General features: G+C 41.4%; 1 protein-coding gene across 2 annotated transcripts in view; it reads left to right on the forward strand.

Moving 5' to 3' along the window:
* LOC149442367 (uncharacterized) overlaps positions 1-16562 on the forward strand; it is a 302010-nt gene that overhangs the window by 243996 nt on the left and 41452 nt on the right. The window contains exon 4 of one of the 2 annotated variants that reach the window (XR_016307201.1): positions 9600-9645. The exons of the other annotated variant lie outside the window; for it this stretch is intronic. The gene's annotated coding sequence lies outside the window, so the exon portion shown is untranslated. The remainder of the gene's footprint in view (positions 1-9599; positions 9646-16562) is intronic. 2 annotated transcript variants of the gene reach the window in all.

Here is a 16562-nt window from a genome sequence, read left to right on the forward strand (position 1 = left end):
CCCCTCTTTTAGCTCTCAAAGAATTTGCAGCAGAATAGCCCCCCCCCCCCAGCTATACATAGCTGGGACCTCGATGAGACTAGCAGAATCTTTAGCTGGACTGCCAGAAAGAGCAGCAGCTCTTTTGGCTGGGAACCTCTCTTCCTGGGGAAAAAAAACCACTGCTCTAAACCTCAAACTATTTATGCCCTCTCCCACCCACCAACTGGGCACCCTCCTCCAGGAATTGGTTGGGACCACATGAATATTTTATACTGCAGGTTTGACTCTCCCAGCCCACTTCTTTCCAGAACCATAAAGAAGGCAGAGGGGAGCAGCCAAACCCACTGCCTTTGAAACTCAGAGCAGACCAGAGTAATGAAAAGCAGTTCCACTGATTACAGGAGAGCCAAGGAACTAAATTTACCTACCCTAGCACCTGTCTGAGAGTGTGCTACATATGTCCTAGTTCAGCACACTTTCGATACATGGAACCCTTATTTTGACATGCAATTGACCACAATAAACTGCCTATGAAAGGATTTCAGTAGGCACAACCTGAAATTCTTGAGTTTAGATGTTCTGTTGGTTCTAGCTGGGGACATGCTGGGGATTGGGGTGGAAGGGTGGGGGATAAAGAAGTGTTTTTGTGCTAATCCTGTAGTTTTTTTCCCAACTCTGCTATCCAAAACATCCTCTTGGTGGGCTCTGTATTGAAATGAGTATTCAACAACACTGTGTAGCACTAACCCCACGGGGGGCTGCTTAATGATACTTGTCCCCAGTAGTTGCCCTGCCCTTGCAATCCTCCCGACACCTCTGACACTCTGGGTTCAACAGTATAGGATAATAATGCAAGATACACCGTTCTTTAGTAACACCTCTATATTAGTCTTGTTAAAAAGAGTAGACCACAAAAATAATGGGTTTAGGATATACAACCCCAGTTAATACATAAAATAAAACACTGGCAAAATAGGAATAATTTGTTAGCAATGTTTAATAAATTATACAGCCATGAATAGTAAGCTTCAAGTATTAAACTGCAACACCAGCAGTAAGAGGGGGAAGAAAAGGCTTGTCGACTCATGAGCTTCCTCTAGGCCACCAGCACCGCAATGGTGGATGCAGAGAATTATGTAAATGTATATTATAATTATAAGAGAAGAGTTCCCTTTAACTAGAGATTGCAGGTTGAGTCCTGTGATGTTTATAGTTCTTGATATGGTGGTGTCCGTTGTCTTCTGCTAGCAATGGTGGGGGCTCATAAACAATAGTGAATACTTGTAATTCAATTAAATTAAACAGGCTATGGTACTGCTCAAAGCAAATATCTCCTGCTACTGAGTTGTAGAGGTGTCTGCATGCAATGTCTCTAGAGTGATGACAGAAAGAGGTTGGGCATCTGTCTGCTCACCAGTCCCATGGATAGTATGGCCTGCTAGGAACAGGCTCTTGGCTATTTGGAGGGATGTGCAGAGTCGCCACCTGACAGCCTGTCAGTGCAGCATGCAGAGATGTCTGTGTGAAGACCAGATAGTGACAGTCCCAATGCAAAGAAGCTTATGGGATCCTGGTATGGTGTTTGCCGTCACTGCTGTGCTGAATTAGTATGCAGAGACCCGCAGCAGTAGGCAAACAATCTGTCTCTGGAGGAGAATGGCAGTCCCCCTGTGTTCAACTCTAAATCCCACTCCGAGAGAGAGCCAGTCCCTTGCTGTAGAATATATCTCTCTCTCTTTTGCCAGCTCTCTGGTAGTTGTAGTTCAATCAGCACTCAGAAATACAGTATGTATTGGCTATAGGACTACAGGTCCCAAGATCCTCTGCAGTCAAAAGAACTGAATCCACTCTGCTAACAGGTGATGTAGCAGTCCCAGTACTGGGCATTAGGGGGAAAAGGATTAATCATAGTCTCATCTGTAAATGTCCCTGAAAGGCATAATGATATAGCCGCCACCTGGCTACAGCAGTAAAGAAAAGCAGGGACAAGGCCCACAAGGGGACTCTGGTCCACAACATGCTCTGTGGCTTTTGATCCTGTAGCCACTTCACTGTCCCACTCCCTTTTCTTATGTGCTGCGTGCAGTCACCAGGATAGGGATCTCTCCAACGGGGCAAAAAAAACACATTTGGTAGACAGGGGAAGACTTGAAACTCCAGTCAGTTTTTATTAGACCTCACCCACATGAACGTATAGCAGCTCCTGTATGCTGAATTGTAAAATCCCTGGCACTTTCTTATGCCAATACAAGTGTGTATGTGTGGATAAACTCTGATGCAGAAGTCATCGACAGTTACCTGACCATGGTCATGTACAGCCATGGACTTATATTGGCAGCTGTACGCAGCACATGCATAGGAAAGTGCCAGGGATTTTATGTTTCATCACAAAGGAGGTGCTATATGTTAATCTGAGGCCTTACTGTCTGTCTTTTTTTTTTTTCTCTCACTTCCTGGCTAGAAATGAGGTATGACGAATTAAGTACAGTCAACAATAATAGAAAAATAACAAAAGTTGTAACCTTTCCTCAACCTACTGTGCCCCTTCATGGAATGTACATCATGTCCTGTTCTGGTGATCAAAAAGGAAATAAGGGGAAATCCTAGTGGGAAACCGCAATGAAAACATGACCAAAGTTCTAACCTTCTGTATTCAATTCTAAGTGTTTTTTATTTTTTTTAAAACCTATAACTTTAGTTTTTGACAGAGTCAAACGTTCCGTACATATTGTAGTAATGTATAGCTTGTAAAACATGAAGTTATCGACTTTGAAGCCATATCAAAGTCTTTTATTGTTGTATAGCCTGGACATAGTTTAATGATTGACAATGTGTGTCAAGTTAATTATTCCCCAGAGGATGCCCCTGTAGTCTTGTCCCACAGTTGCACAAGACACTCTTTGCCACATATGGGAAACTTCATAGCGGGCTTTGATATGTCAGGCATTTCTGAAATAAACTTCCTATTATAGCTGACAGTGAGGCCAGTGGAAAAACTCTCTTCACATACTGTGACTGTTACTGGCTATACATCGCAATGTCTTACTATGCTAGGAATGCAAATCAGCAATTAGTAATTACAACACTGTTACATTGTATGACTAAAGACTGCTTTCACTGAAGCACAAAGCTTCTCTCAGTGATTAATAGCTGATGACAATAAACTTAATTCTTTTCATTAGAAAAAGTTTTTGTGAAGAAATCTTTCTACTGTCCTCAGTGTGACAATAGCTGCGTTGTTGGCGTTATCAAATCTTTCTACTTGTATTATCAACACATAAACTGTATAAACTGAATATTTAAATAGAATTAAGCTGGTGTAATAGATTATAAAGCACCTTACTATTTTTCTTTTTTTTTTCCTTTTTAGCAGAAGTGTCTGATTTAGTGGTATTGTATTTCTAAATGACCCGTCTATCAACCTGCTTGCTCAGATAAGCCCACTGTGCATATTTATTGCCTATTTTACATCAGATGCATTGTCTTGATTTTTGCAACATTTGGAGCAGACAATGTACTGTACACTGCAGTGTGTGTGTGTGTGTGTGGGGGGGGGGGGGGGTAGGGTAGTCCTACAGGCTACATTTTATATGCATTAACCTGCATCTCGACATGCCAGGCTTTAGAGATACAAAGCAGCATGTTTAAAGTGTATGCAGCGAACCTTAATGTGTGTTATGGTATTAAAGGCTCTGTTATTTTCTTTTAAAACAAAAAACATATTATACTTACCTGCTCTATACAGTGGTTTTGCACAGACCAGTGCCTATCCTCCTCTTCTTGGGTCACGTGCCGACATTTCTGGCCCATTCCTCCTGCTAAGTGCTCTCAGAGCAGACTCGGGTATGTATTAGGCGGTTGTGGACTGATCTGCAAACTGAAGGTTTTTATCTTCATGCCTCTACAACCACTATAAAGCGCCCTTACATCAGGAGAGGAAAGAGAGCAGCCAGATTCCTCCTCTGCCTGATTATTTCTAAGATAAACCATGGCAATTATATGAAAGTATCCAACCTGGCTAATCAATATTTCCTGCGAAAACATATGCCAGGTGTATGCTGGATAAAAACAGATTGAGTGCCACACTACAATCTCTAAATTACCTTACAGCCTAAACAAACCTAAATCTCTCAAACAGTCCTCTCCCCCATGTGAGTATAGTTTTTAGAACCCTATGAAGGGGAATTTTTGTGCACTCAAAACGTGTTGAATGTAGCATCTTGTGCTATCTTAATCAAGGATTTAGCTATTTGGACTCTGTATTCTTTGATGTGTAACTCATTCTGTTTCTAAATATTTGGAATTCATCTGAGGTATTCATTTTGACTCCTTTGTGTACATGAGCTACCTGGATCAGAGCATTGTGCTTCACAATAGACACCTTATCTCATGATAATGGACTAGAACAGCCTAATGCCTAGTACACACTATGAGAGAATTGGATGCAAAAAACCCCCACTTTCGGAGCGATTGTCTGTCTGATAATTTGATCATTGATACACAGCTTTCGAGAGCTGATCACAATGGTTCATGCAAAATTATCCAAAGGGCCAGCATGAAATTTTTTTTTTATTAGAGAGCAGAACTGAAGAGTTTCATGCAATTGGTATAGTATTTGTAGAAAAAAAATTGAGTGGCCAAGGCTACGCATGCTTGTAAACAAAAGAATACATTACAATACAATACATTACGTCACTTTCGAAGTTGTATTCTGTCTTGCAAAAATTTCATCCAATATTCTCATAGTGTGTACGGGGCTTTGGATCCAGCTCCTCACATCCATATTCCATGGGTAAATGTTAGTGTCTGCTGCTTCCTATAAATATTGCAGTTCTTGTTTTATGAGTCTGAGTCTGGTGCTGAACATCTCACATGTAAGTACCAAAAGGACACAGCCTTACAAACAGCCTTACAATCTTTACACACCTTACAATCTTGCGTAGAACTGGAACTAATCTAAATTAGAACACATTTATCTGGGTGTCCCCAGGCTGCTGGAAGGTTTTTGTTCCACCCAAGTTGTATGACTTAGGATGTCACATTGAGAAATGAATAGCCCATGTCTTCTGTTCCCTAAGCTGTTTTCTATAGTGAGACAGCATGCCGAGAACTGCAATAACTGTTTTCTAGCTAAACATTGACATACTGGGTTAAAATACACATACTACTGCTAGCCCCCATTTTTGCTTGTTAAAATGGTGTGATTGGGCAGCAGTACCACTCATATATCAGTACAATGAACTGTGGCACAAACAATACCCTAACAACATTCGACAAGAAAACACTTTAAAGTAGTACTAAACTCTGTTTGATCACTTGTACCAACAGGTACAACAAAGGTTATAATAAAGCTTACCTGTAGATATAATGAATGTGATGTCACTGGTCCAAGCATACTGTGCTCTGAATTGAAGGCACACTGATTGTGCTGTGTTCTGAGCACCTGTTAAACCACTGAACCCCTCTTCACGTGAGGAGTGATCTGTCCTCATGTCTCTGTTCAGAAGCACAACAATGTGTTACCCTGTGTGCCAACACCCACCTGAGCAGCAGTGTAAAAAGTACACAGAGCAGAATTGTGGCACCGGCCTCCCAGCACAGGGGACACACTATCCATGATTATTTCCAATTTTCAGGACGAATACTGGCCCTGACGGGGCTTTAAAATCTGGGACCGTCCCGGGCTATCCTTGACAGTTGGCAACTATGGTCATCACGGCTTGGCCATTCAAACAGCTGAATCTGTGAACCTGGAAGACAGACGGTATGAAGATGGAAGTCTTGGCAACAGTGACAGCGTGCCACTGGAGGGATCATTTTTACAGTTAATAGTTTCATAATGTACTAATATGCACTGCATACTAGAAAATTATGCCATTAACTTGCAGGGGGGCAATACTTTTTTTTTAGTTGTTGTTGAAGACCTCAGTACCACTTTGACAATATTTGATTTTGCCCCATTCTTGCACAGATTTTTACATTGTGTGAAAAATCCCTAAAACGAATGACCTGGCTAATTTACAAAGAATAAATGTATGTGCAGTTTTGCTAGATGAACAGCTATGGAAATTATGATGTACACTATATTGCCAAAAGTATTGGGACGCCTGCCTTTACATTATTATTATTATTATACAGTATTTATAAAGCGCCGATAGTTTGCTCATGCACATGAACTTTAATAGCATCCCAGTCTTAGTCTGTAGGGTTTAATATTGAGTTGGCCCACCCTTTGCATCTAGAACAGCTTCAGCTCTTCTGTGAAGGCTGTCCACAAGGTTTAGGAGGGTGTCTGTTGGACTGTTTGAACATTCTTCCAGAAGCGCATTTGTGAGGTCAGGCACTGATGTCGGACGAGAAGGCCTGGCCCACAATCTCTGCTCTAATTCCCAAAGGTGTTCTTTCGGGTTGAGGTCAGTACTCTGTGCAGGCCAGTCAAGTTTCTCCACCCCAAACTCACTCATCCATGTCCTTATGGACCTTGCTTTGTGCACTGGTGCGCAGTCATGTTGGAACAGGAAGGGGCCATCCCCAAACTGTTCCCACAAAGTTGGGAGCATGAAATTGTCCAAAATGTCTTGGTATGCTGATGCCTTAAGAGTTCCCTTCACTGGAACTAAGGGGCCAAGCTCAACCCCTGAAAAACAACCCCACACCATAATCCCCCTCCACCAAACTTTACACTTGGCACAATGCAGTCAGGCAAGTACTGGTTTCCTGGCAACCGCTAAACCTAGACACGTTCATCAGATTGCCAGACAAAGGAGCGTGATTCATCACTCCAGAGAACACTTCTTCACTGCTGTAGAGTCCAGCGGTGGTGTGCTATACACCATTACATCTGAGACTTTGCATTGCACTTGGTGATGTAAGGCTTGGATGCAGCTGCTTGGCCATGGAAACTCATTCCATGAAGCTCTCTACACACTGTTGTTCTATTCTGAAGGCCACACAAAGTTTGGAGGTTTTAGCTATTGACTCTGCAGACAGTTGGTGACTTCTGCAGACTGTGCTCTTCAACATGCGCTGACTCTGCTCTGTCATTTTACGTGGCCTACCACTTGTTGGCTGAGTTGCTGTTGTTTCCAGTTGCTTCCACTTTGTTATAATACCGCTAACAATTTCATGGATGGACTTATTGCACAGGTGGCAACCTATCACGGTACAACACTTGAATTCACTGAGCTCCTGAGAGCGACCCATTCTTTCACAAATGTTTGTAGAAGCAGTCTGCATGCCTAGGTGCTTGATTTTATATACCTATGGCCATGGAGCTGATTGGAACACCTGAATCCAATAATTTGGATGGGTGTCCCAATACTTTTGGAAATATAGTGTATATACACCTGTTACTGTTTCTTCATGTCTACATTCATTTCTCCATTATATCTATGGTGAGAGCCATAGCTGTCATACAGGCTGTACCTTAAAAAAATGCCTGCCTACCTTTGTCCATCTACATTAAAGTGATAGTAAACTCTGTTACTTTTACCTATGGGTAAGCCTGCAATATATGAATTCAAAAATAATCTGCACTAGGTGCATATACTTATTTCAAATATAAAGAATAAAGCTGCCGCAGTCCAATTGTGATACCAATTATGTCCAAAATTACATTTTTAAAAGAAGAGCTAATTTCACATTGGTGATAATCGTAAAGTAAAATTAAATGCAAAACCAATTCATATATAGAAATAAAGTGCAAAAAAAATATTTAAAACACAAAACTAAAGTGCAAGTGCAACAACACATAAGTGTATAAGAGTCCAAATAAATAGTGTATAAAACAGCGACAGTTCAAATGTTGTCTCTATGTGCATTCAAATCACCTTTATCAAAGCGCTTCCACCACTGTGTGCCATCATTGAAAGAAACCTGTTACCAGACAATATGACCATTAAATTAGAAATAGTCAAAACTACCTTAGCTGATTGATCATCCAATGGCTCTCTAGTACAAGTTGCGTAAATCACCTCCACCTCTGGGCATCACCACCAAAAAGAAGAATAATATGTATCCATAGTGAAGTATGTACAAACTGTGTCTTTATTTTAAAATTTACAGGCTGCACTCATATAGCAAGACATTAAAAGTTGTATCACTGCAGTCATACATTCCTGTATAGCAGGATGATCTTCCACTCCAGGGTCCAGCTGGCACACTTGCATGAGAACGTCGCGTGACGCTGACTGGGAGGTACATTGACTGACTGACACTGACATCAATAGTGACACTAATACGGTGATCACTGCTAATACTGTACACTGTCACTGTTCTAGTGACACTGGCTGAGAAGGGGTTAACATCTAGGGGCAAGTAAGGGGTTAACTGTTTCTATTAATATGTAATGTGTGTAAGATGTGCTGCTTTTACTTTATATATAGCCGAAATTTATTTATTTATTTCATTTTCTTATATAGCGCAACATTCCATCACTCATCTCTACAGCTCCCCCATTCCATCACTCACCTCTGTACCCCGCATTCCATCACTTACGGTATCTCTGCACCTTCCCTATTCCACCACTCCTCTCTGTACTCCCCATTCTACCACAAACCTCTGCACCCCCCTGCCTCCCCATTCCACTACTCTCCTCTTTACCTGCCTCTCCCCTATTCCAACACCCACCTCTGGAAGCATCTTCCTGTCAGTGGTCTCTCTCCCTCTCCCCCTTCATGGACTTTCACTGCCCTCTTTTTTGTCTGCACATCCATCTCACCCCAACAAAAAATACAGAATGAGAGAAAAAACCTACCAACACCCAACCCATCCTCATACCGTACAGATATATTCCATCATCTCCATCCTCTGTATTCTACCAACGTCTGTATCCTCTGTGTGTATTCTACCATCATCTCCATCCTCTGTATTCTACCATCATCTCCACCCCGCTTTTGTATTCTGCCATCTTCTGCATACTCTGTGCATTCTACCATTATCTCCACTACATTCCTCCATCCTCTGTATTCTGCTGCCCTTGGCTCCCCTTCCACTGCTGGTCCGAGTCTTTGTCTTGACTCCTTTCTCATTTATAAAAGGGGCCAATTGGTGCCATGACGTCACTGTGCACCCCCCTCTGTCCAAACCCGGAGGGCTTTGGAGCTGCTCATCCGCATTTCTAATGCTGGCGCACGGCTATATTATTTACGGGTGACCGCTGTGCCTAATGGGCATTTAATTTACGTACAGTTGGCAACCTTACATGTTTTGCAGCCTTACATCATCGGCACATTTACTGTGCTCTGAATTGAGGGCACACTGAATGTGCCATCAATCCAGAGCACTGCGCTGTGACCATGACTCCCATGTGTGGGAGGGATATAACAGCTCAGCTATTCAAATAGCCCAAACCCATGACCCTGAAGGAAGACCAGGTGAAGATGGAAGCTCTGGCAGTGGTGACTTTGTGCAGCTGGTTGGATCCATTTTACAGTTAAGTCTTTTGTAATGTGCCAGTATGCTATGCAAACTAGCACATTATGCCATTAACTTGCAGAGGGACCGGAATTTATTTTGTTTTTTATAAGTTCAGGACTTAACTATTGCTTTAACGGGATGGTTTTCTGGGACTAGTAGTTTATATAAGAAAGGTAAGGATGTTTGTGATTTCTTTTCAGCTCACAGGAAATGGCAAGGACACTGCATTTCTGGCAAGATCAACAGGTAATTTTTGTACTTGCTGAAGATGTTCTTAGCCTGAAAAATGAAAACTAATGCAGCCACCACATTTAAGGACTGGTAAGCTGCAATATGTTACATTTTTGTTTTTAGATGTAGATACGCTTTAATAGCTGGCTGTAGACTTGTAAAAGAAACTGCATCATCTGTGGACATTTATGCTGAAAATTGTATTCCCATGAATTACTTTCCATCATGGCCTTCCTGCTGGGGTAAATTTCAAAACACCCACTAGATGTAGCACAGGTGCTAAATGTGCTTTACATCTAACTCCCGTGGTTACTCAGCCTAAATTCTTACATTTTCTTCATTTTACTAGGGATATAATATATTTGCAGATACACAGAACATTTTGTCTTGTCTACAGTGCATTTATAATCGCAGCCTGGAACATAACGTCTCTATGTAATTTCCTTTATTCCACTATGGTGATGTAAGTTATATAATGTTGTGTAGGTTACGTATGTTATGAGCCGCCGTTTACAGTGTTGAGGGAGCAGCAAATGCAACGAATGGAAGAATGTAGAACTTGATGTACAGGAATAATATACTGTATTATAAAGGACCCATCTAATAGATGTTGTTATCCATGCATTTGTTTGCTTACTAGTGACGTCATATATTGTGCCAATTCATAATGGCCATTGTGGTAGAGTACTTTCTTGGTCTGTATCTCTGATGGGTACCTTAGTGCAAAAAAATTATCAAAGTAACAGTAACAATGTTGCCTACAGACCCTTAAAGGAACTGTTTAAAGAGAGAAAACATAAGGGTAGATTTACTAAAACTGGAGCGCTCAGAATCTGGTGCAGCTTCTAATTTCAGCTTGTTCTATTGGCAATAAAATCTGGAAGCTGATTGGTTTCTATGCAGAGTTGCACCAGATTTTTCACTCTCCTGTTTTAATACCCATAGGCTGCCATTGTTGATCTGTACTTCACAAAATGTTAGTTTTTTTTAATGAAATGTTTATCCAGTATCTTCAGTACTATCTCTTTTATTAACCTAAAACAAGTATGTTGATCAGGAGTTCTGACTTCACAAACTATATGCTTGTTACAGGGAACATGTCTAAAACAGCCAAACGACTAGCATCAGTTGCAGCCTCCATATTTCTCTTAGTTTAGGCATCATCCTGTTGCTTCACTCTAGGAATATATAGATTAAATTCTCTAGAGAGCAAAACTGAGAAGTTTAGCTCAAGGCAGAACTCTTGACTACCATGACCAGACAATTGATTAGGGGCAATTAGTTACCAGTGTCAAACAGAAATGAGGGCCCTTTGGGACATCTAACCCTTCCTCACTCTACTTCTTTAAGAGTCAAGTCTACCCGTTATTGATATGGCTGTTAGGTGGACAGTGTTGGATTGAAAAACTCCAGCTATTCATTTTATTTAAACCACACAGGGACAGCCATAGCTACAGAATAATATTCTTCTGGCTGTGTAGTCAAGCCTTTCCATGGAATTCTCAGTTCAGTGATATAGAAAATTCTGAATAGGTTCTGTCTACCTTGCTTGGCTTAAAGTGAGCTGAGAGTAATGGCCACAGTTTGGAATGGGAGGGAGCAGCCAGAAACTGTCTGTCTATTTGGAGTCGGTCAAATGGAAAGCATGCCTTGGCTGTACGAGTAGCACAGTTCCTTCGTCTATAAATCCATTTTGTGGAAGTATTCGTGTGTTCAATCAGAATGAATATATACACAAGTTGGAAAAAGTTATTTACACCATTAAAAAGGGAAGCAAGCTTTCCATGATGCTACCGTCCTGCTTTTTGTTTACTCATTGATATACCTCCAAGGGTTGACAGAATGTGGTGAGAACATTTGGTGTAGTTCACATTTGTCTCCATGTTGTTAAATATTGAACTGAGAATTGTTGTGAAACTATGCAGACTGTATACGGACTGTGCTCCCCGTGTATATATGAAATACCTTCCACTATGATGCACACATGCATTTCCTTTTTGAGTTGACATGTTTAGTTTACATGATCCATGCTTCCTTTACTGTACTGGTAATTCTTCCATGAAAAATAATATCAGTCATAAGTTAAGCAGAGTTATCCAAGCCTCCAGCAAGTTTGATGAGAAATTGGCCACTTTGTATACACTTTTCTTCAACGTTGTTTTATCTAACCTGAGAGACATCATTTGTAAAAGGTCTGAAAAATTCCTTCACTTCTGGATGGATACCAGCTGGTTGTCACTCACTAACCTTGTCTCCCTCAAAGACTGTTGCTATCTTTTCACGGACATTCCAAGCTCCAGAAATTTTTTATTTTTCTACATTACAGTTAAACTGTTACTAAACCCACAACAGTAAGATCAGTCTGTATATGCAGTAAAGCATGCTTGTTATACTCACTGTGGAACCTAAGGGGTTAATCCTCCGCATTGTGTAAAAAAGGCAGTTTGATCCTGTCTTCTCTGATCCTCCCCTTTTACTGTCCCTAATCCATCTGCTGATAGTACAGAGCTCTAGCAGTCACTCTGTACATGCTCAGTTTAGTGTGTATTGCTAGAGAGTTTTTTTTCTTTGGGAGGGTGCATATGATCGGCACAGGGCAAAGCAGCACTGCCCAGACAGGGTCAGGGGTTATACAGCCTCATAGGGCAGTCAGAGGAGAATGAAAACTCCTACAAGCTTTAACCAGCACTCAGCTGGACACTGATAGTCACAAGACTGCTATGTACTGCTGCTGGGAAAAGGTATTTAGCAGTTAATATTTGCTAAAATAATTGCATTTCCATGTTGTGCGTAATGTAGGAGACCAGATATAGTGAATGCAGGGTCCTGCGTTTAATAACACTTTAATGCATGAGGAGGAGTGAGACACTCTTGGTTTCAATTGTAGTGATTGCAGCAAGAGTCATAACCACCAATTTGTGCTGGGAGATCTCACTGCATGAGGCACTGAAAGTATGACAAGCTAGTAGGTATCATGTCTCAGCATCTGCTCATACCAGAAATGAACTGAGGCTAAGTTCACATCAAATGCAGTGAGACTGCGTTGGGCGGCGATTCCAGTGCAGTCCTACCATATGGCAAGGCAAAATGGCTTGTCTCCCTATCTGCCTAGTTCACACCACTGTGTTGCTGTGGTGAGCGGGCAGTGTGTGTTGAAAAAAAAAGTACTTTATTTTCAGTGCAGCGCAGTGTAAGGAAATCCACTGCCTTGCACCATGTGGCAGGCAATTGAACTTTATGAGATGTTGTTTTTGCTTGCGGTTGGGGAGTGGTAAAACCACGTGGTTGAGGTGCATTTTTACTGGTCTCCTTTTAGCTAAAATGGAAGCGGGTAGAGGTGGACATGTGCCACAATGCTTTGCTTTACAGCTTTACAGCAGCAGCAGGAATTATACCCCCTATTGTGTTGCCCACCGAACATGACCCATTCAAGTGAATAGGGCCGCAGTGCAGTAGTGCACCATTTAGAGTTTTGAAAAAGGCAGTGTGTCACCTGTCAAATGCCTCTGAAAAATGAACCAAGCTTGGGTCCACTTATAAGAGGAGTGGCAGTCCTTGCCAGTAGTGTGAACAAGCCCTAAGACTTTGATTTGAAAGAATTTTTACCTTTAGTTATACTATAAGAAGACTTTAGGACAGTTATACTACAAGAAGACTGCTTTTAAAATATTCTTGTTAATGAGGAATTCCAGCCAAATCTTTTTTGCTGTTTTGGATACCATGGGCAAGGGTTAGAACCTCTGTCTGTTTTGCTGTTCTCCCAGTTAGAAGATTTCCCTTTTTTTCTTGTCCTGCGAGTCACACAGAAAGTGTACCCAAATCTCCAGGGATACTTACACTATTTACAAAGCTAAAACAAAATTTGGCTGGAGTTGTGCTATAAAGAAACCATGTCATCTAAGTAAAGCAGAATTTAGATATGGATATTTTTGCATAGTTATATCGTTCCTGCTTGGACCAGTGTAAGTATGTACTGTATGTGCCATACCTGGCCAAACCCCATGGAAGCTGAAAATCGCTTTTGTAGGAATTATTTCTACAATGATTGCTGATAGCTTCTGTGTCCCTGCTGCATATTGAACACAGAAGGTTGTTCGCTTGACACAGGGCCATTCAGAAAATGGTTTGGATTTTCTCAATGCATGCAAAATGTTCTCTGATTGTATGAGCTGGAGGACTCAGAAGCTAGTGATAATCATGGTCAGGGGCGGACTGACAACTCATGGGGCCCCCAGGCAATAGGGGATAATGGGGCCCCTGTGTCCTTGCCCAAACTCAAAAAAGTCTATATATATGGTACCAGGGGCATCTCATGGGGCCCCCTACTGACCCCGGGCCCTCGGGCAGTGCCCGAGCTTCCAAATGGCCAGTCCGCCCCTGATCATGGTAGTAGCAATGCCTACTACAGTGATTTCCTGCTTCCACAGGGATCAGCCAGGTATGGCACATACATACGCCAGGCCAAAGTAAATATGTTCATACTTGACTCCTTCACCCCTAAGGGTAAAACAAATTTTAACACCTAAGCACAATTTTGCAACTTTGACTTGTTAGTAAAATTGTACATATCATCACAACTACTTTGTTCATTCAGGTGAGTTATAACTTGTTTTTTTTTCCGACAAATTGGGCCTTCATTTGGTGGTAAATGGTAATAGATATCTACTGGTTTTTTTTTTTTTTTATTATCAAAGGAAATCTGGCCCAAAATAGTAAAAAAAAAAGATTTTTTTTTATTTAGCTGTGCGTTTCTTGATACTACCATAACCTACCACCAAGAAACAACCCAAAATAAATTTTCCAGCTCTCAACGATCACAGCGATACCATATATGTGTATGCTGTTTTGTTTTTTGTACCTGTACTACAACCCAAAAACAATAGTGCACATTTTTGTTTGTTTTTGTTTTTTTTTTAATCTAAAACACACTGACACTGATACCACAAAAAAAAATAAATCCTGACCTTTGACCCTGACCTTGACCCAAACACTAACCCTGGCACTGAACTAGATCAAACCTTAATCGAAGTATGTTTCTTAATTTTTATTTTTTTTTTTATACTTATTTTTTTTTTTTTTAACAAACAGTTGTTTTGTTTTGTTTTTCTCTATGCAAGGAGAGAGAGAGATGCAATGTATCTCTCTCCTCCATTCAGAGAAAAAAAAAATAAAGGGGGGGGGCGGGCTGTACAATGACTGATCAATGTGATAGCCATTCAGAGGCTATCACAGTGATCATGTGACCCAGAATCAGGAGTCCCGGGTCCCGATCATTAGAATGGGACCCTGGGCTCTCAGTAACACCCCAGTCGTTGAGGTGGGTGTGCACTGTGCGGCGCGCTCCAAGCACAAAGACCGGTACGCAAATATGCAGCCCCATGGAAAAAAAGCCCAGTTCTGTAAGGTCGCATATTTGTGTTATACCAGTGTCAATGGGTTAAACTTCATATTTAAATATTACAGGTAAAGGCACAGAAGTATCCAGTAATTTAAAAAACTATCTTCCAGCATTTTGTTCCTTCCCATAAATTATGTTTACGGACTTGCAATGTGCCTCTGAATTTGCCAGAAAGTTGACTACTTCACCAAGAGTTCATTCCCTAGAAGAGTCCCCTCCCTTCTTTCATATCACAGAACTTTCCTCTTCTGAGAGTGTCTAATTACTGTCTGTGCTGACCAAGATCCTCTGCCCCTCCCGTCCTCTCCCTATATAAACTTTTAGCCCCAGTTCACATATATGTGGCCGCGCGGGCCGCGTTTTACACAGGCGCGAAAGCCCATTCATTTGAATGGACTGTCGTGCCCTGTGACATGCAGGGAAGAAGTCCCTGCACTTCTTCCGAAAACGCTGCCTGCACGAAAACCTCGGTTCCCAGTACGGTTGCGTTTTTCAGTGTGTGCGGCATGCCATTAGAACTAATGGCGCCCACCCGCGGGTCCGCATTCCTGTGCGGGTGGTGTGGATGCACAGATTTTCGTGCGGATCTGCAGCTGCACCACCCGCACAGATGTGAACCTAGCCTCACAGAGTAGCCAAGGAAGGAGTAATCCAGTGATAGTGGTGCCCAGCAACAGTCTCAGGCATTTGGATGTCTACACAGGGGTTTTTAAAAATAAATAACATGCCTAAAATATCATATACCATATGTAAACATAATCTAATAGCAACAGAGTCACTTTAAGTATTTTTGAAGCACTCACACTTGTGCTATTCTGCTAGATTAAGATACTATGATATAATGATAGCATGCTGGGCTTAAACTTGAGTCTGGCCCCCTGATAAAAGAAAGTGTCAGACTGGCTGGGCCAATTGGACTGTCTGCCTGTCATCAGTAGTACATGTCTCCAGGCAAAGCAGCAGAAATTGGCTGAAGCTGAGATGAATCAGGCCAGGGACTGCAACTTGGCATATTGGTGAACTCTGAAAAACCTCGAGTTCTCTTTCTGGGTACATGAAGATTAAGTTGTTTATCCCTTGGATTTCTTTTACTAATGTATAACATTTTAGGTTTCTTCTCGTTTTTAATTAATGAAGGAAGTTTGATTGAGATCCGCATTTCATTTAGTGAAATGAGGTCACTGCGGTCACTAAGAATTTTTGTAAGGGATGTTCCTTTGCATTGACCAATTACTTAGAATAATAGGACCTTGTTTTGTATGGCCGTAGCTGTGTTTTAGTTGAAATAAGGAAAAATATCCCATTTATTGGCACTGTTATGATGTCCAATAGTTTTCAATGGAAATTTCAGGCATGCTTCTAAATACAGTGCTAACTTGATTATTAATATTTATATACATGACCAGTTCTACTGTACATACTTTGTGGCAGGGTAGTAAGCTATGCTACATTGCTGTTTAAAGCAAATGTTTAATCTTGTTTTATTTTGTGTGCTTCATTTTCAGACATAGGTAACACCCGTATGTGATGCTGA

This window comes from Staurois parvus, unplaced genomic scaffold (assembly GCF_062004578.1).
Source record: "Staurois parvus isolate SC_StPar_1 unplaced genomic scaffold, SC_StPar_1.0 ptg000894l, whole genome shotgun sequence".
Lineage (NCBI taxonomy): Eukaryota > Metazoa > Chordata > Amphibia > Anura > Ranidae > Staurois > Staurois parvus.